Source organism: Dryas octopetala, chromosome 7, assembly GCF_963921425.1.
Source record: "Dryas octopetala chromosome 7, drDryOcto1.1, whole genome shotgun sequence".
In the NCBI taxonomy this organism is placed as follows: Eukaryota; Viridiplantae; Streptophyta; class Magnoliopsida; order Rosales; family Rosaceae; genus Dryas; species Dryas octopetala.
In genome coordinates, this window is record NC_141372.1 from 15,794,681 (window position 1) to 15,798,663 (window position 3,983).

General features: G+C 35.1%; 1 non-coding gene across 1 annotated transcript; it reads right to left on the reverse strand.

The window, feature by feature from the left end:
* Nucleotides 1–2,850: 2,850 nt before the first annotated feature.
* LOC147280062 (small nucleolar RNA R71) lies at nt 2,851–2,960 on the reverse strand. The gene has a single exon (XR_015123723.1). It is a non-coding gene; the product is annotated as a small nucleolar RNA R71 (small nucleolar RNA).
* Between the last annotated feature and the right edge of the window lie 1,023 nt (nt 2,961–3,983).

The window sequence follows — 3,983 nt, forward strand, 5'->3', positions numbered from 1 at the left end:
CCAAACCACACGATCCGTATAATTGGATTGGCACAGAATCAAGAAATATATCTCAATTATAAATATACAGGCATTTCCTGCAAATCATACAAGACAGAAGGCCAGTGGTTCACCCACCTAAGTTTCGAGCAAAACCTTAGTTTGCTCGTAAAACACCACCACCTCATGAGATCGACCAATAAACGAACCGTTCCTCGAGAGTCACGTAAAATGACCTTTTTACCCTTACAAAAAGAGTATAATTAACAAGAGAATAATCTAAGAAAATTTTAACAGAACCTCAACTAGGGTTAAAAGATTACCTAAGGCTTTCGGGGTCGAAGCCTAATTTATGCAGAGCTTTGGCACGGAAACCTCCTAAATGATAGAGCTCATCACCACGAGTGCATAAACGAAAACGGTTCGCCAATCGGACCTCTAGAACTTTAGTTATGATCAAAAGAAAAAAAAAATTATTTAGAAAGTAAAGCTAGAGAAAGAAGCTTTCTAACTTAGAAAATAGAGGACATTCTAGAGAAACCTCTTATAATTCAAGTTTGGTGTGAATGAAAATGATGGAGTGGAGAGGTATTTATAGGTGGGTGAGGTAAATTCAATGGCTATGATTGATTTAGGATGAATGGCTAGGATTTAGTGGAAGAATTTAGATCCGGCCAGATATAAAAATAATTTTTTTTGAATTAATTTAATTCAAAAAATAAAAGGATCTAGAGTGTTCTTTTTGTTGGGCCATTTAGGTTTAAAAATATAATGGGCTTTCCCAAAAAAATTGGGAAAGTGCAGCCTAAAAGAGAGGGACATAGGCTCGGCTTGGGTCAAGGCTCATCGTCCAATCAAGGTGTGCTACATAACACCAAGTTAACTTTCTTTATATTCCCAACTTTTCAAAATAAATTCCAATAAATCAAAATAACTCACAAAAAATTCAAATAATTCTAGAAAAAATTCTAAAAAATTACCAAAAATAGAATTAAGTCCAAAATAAATTTGGCAAAATTCTCGGGGTGTCATAGTGTTCCTTTTGCCATTAATTTTATGACATTTGTGCGTGGTCATGGTTTAGTCAAAGTATCCATGGCTTTGAAAAAATGTCATCATGTTTTAAAATTTTTATGGGGCAGTATCCACGTCATTGTTTCATTATTCAATTGTGTTTTTGCTTGAATGTCATAATTAACAACCTATATGTTGCATTCCATAGCGTTTTGTTTTAAAACGCCATAATAGTACCTTTTCATGACATTTATTTTTAAAATTCCATTAATCAAATGTCATGAAAAGTCAACTTTGTTGTAGTGGGGTTAAAGGAGAATAAAAAAAAAAACCAAATATGTCAAGGGCCGCGTATAAAGCAAGCATTTAGTGTTGGCATTCTATGTGTACCCTTAAACCCACTCATCTTCCATTTTATATGTTTGCTTGTTCAAAGTATGTACATATAGTGAATAAAGCTACTCATGCGATAATAGAATTATAAAAATTTTCTAACAAATATGGTATTCTACCAAGACCATTTCCCCTTAAAACCTATTCTTGGTCATTTTCCTTTTAAAACCTTAAAAACTTTTAAAAGGGGAAATATGCTCAAATTACATACCATCATACATCATACTCCTACATTTGAATACACTCATCTTCTAGTTTTTAATTTGAATATAAGTGTTCTTTGCAAAGAAAAATATACACCTCCTACAACCAATCAAACGGGCAGTAAATAATTAGAACTTTCTAGCCTAAGCTGATTGATTTGTTATATAGTTGGCTGAGATGTGATATAAATTAGGTTGTGGAATTGCAAGTTTAAGCTAACCTACCTTGGGATATGAGAAAATCTTACAAAATTTCTATTTTATCAATGAGAACTTCATTTCTTGATAACACTTGGTCTTGTCTAATTACTTTAACTTTATTAACCATATAAATCTTTAATTTTCTTTCCTCAATATCTTCAAACTTCTAGGTAGTACATACCTAATCACGAAAACAAGAATTTCTAAAGCATACACATAAATGAAAAAAAACAATAACTAAGAAAAATCAATACTAAGAAAAAATCCTAGCAGATCCAAAAAACAAAGAACTAGGCCTGGAGAACTTGAAAAAGATTGAAAACCGAAATCCGGGAGAAATCTGGAACTTAAGTTATTGAAAAGCTTGTGATTGACTTGTGAGATGTGTTGATAGAGAGCTTTTCCTTCTAATGTCTTGCTTTATATAGTGATCAACCCTTAGGATTAAGAAACCATCTCCTACTTGATTTTGGACTTCTATTTCCTTTTTTATCTTTTCCTTTCTTTATGCCCAAGTCACTGAATTTTTGCCTTATCTTAATTTAGTACTCCTATCCTGCCAAGGATTCTCGACCGAAAAGGAAACTTTCTTTAAACATGTTATGACAGTCCAAGCCTTTCTGTAACATGTCGTGGGCTTCAACTTCAACCATAAGTGGGCTTTGCTTATGAAATTGAGCTTGGTCGTGACCTCGGCCCAAAAAACAAGGTGTAAACGGGATTACTACGCACCGATTTAGCGTGCCTCGCCATCTTGTATTGTATTGTCAGCTACTATGGCTACACATTTGAGCTTAAGTCGAGTATCATTCAACTTCTTCCATCATTCTATGGTTTTGACAAAGAAGATCCATATAAGCATGAAAAAGACTTTTTTGAAATCAGTAAAACTTGCCAGTACCAGAATTTCTTAGCAAACTCCGTTCGATTGCGTCTATTTCCATTCTCTTTGAAAGACAAGGCAAAGACATGGCTCAATTCTTTGGAGGTAGGATCTATACCACTTGGGATCAGTTGTCTAAGAAATTCAAGAACAAATTCTTCCCAGTTCACATGATTCATTCTCTTATGAGAGAAATCATGACTTTTCAGCATAAAAAGGATGAGCATTTTTATGAATGTTGGGAGAGGTTTAAGGGACTTGTTACTTAGATGTCCTCACCATGGTTTTGAGAAATGGCAGCAAGTGCAGTATTTCTATGATGGTTTGACACCTCAAACTTGTCAAATGATTGATGCCACTAGTGTAGGAACTTTTATGGCAAAGAATGAGGTTGAAGCCTGGACTTTCTTTGAGAATTTCTGTGAGAATTCATAGCTGCAATGGGACTATTCGAACCAAGCTAATAGAACTTCTCAACCTCAACAAAAAGGTGGTTTGTACGAGATAGGAGTTAATTCAGATCTTTCTACAAAAATTGACAGTTTGACAAAGAAAGTTGACTTTTTGATATATGCTTGCTGGAAGTTCTTCAAAGTTTGAGGTATGTGCTATATGCTCAAGTCCTGCTCATCCTACTCAGTCTTGCTCATCTAGTTCATCTTATCCAGAATACTACTCTGATCAAGCTCACGTGGTGCAATCTTATCGAAATCCTGTTAATGATCCATATTCAAATATTTATAATCCAGAGTGGGGTAGGCATCCTAATTTCTCTTGGTCTAGAAGGGGGTCAATCTGGAAATTCTCAAATACAGACTTACCCTCAAGCGGTCAATCAACAATAATTCCAACAAGTTGTTGCCCAACCAAAAACACCTTCTCTTGAGGATACCCTTAATCTATGTATGCTGAGCTCTCTTCAATTCCAAAAAGACACCCAACCAACAAAGTCTGCAAGCTAATGCTTCAAATGGGTCAAATAACTGCTGCACTAAGTGAGAGGGAAAAAAGGCAAGTTTCCTAGTCAACCTGTAACTAATCCAAAGGGACAATACGAGATCGGCTCTAATTTACATCATGAGCAAGCCAAGTCAATCATCATATTGAGGAGTGGAAAACAAGTTTATAATCAAGTGGAGGTATCTAGGGATGAACATGAAGCTTTCTTGAAGGATAATGAGGGTGTTCAATCTGAGGGTAATGACGGTTCTACATCGAAGCATTCTATTTTGTCAAAGGCTACTCAAGTTCCATCTTATGTTCCCCAACCTCATTTTCCTCAATGATTGAAGGTGCCTAAGAAAGATACT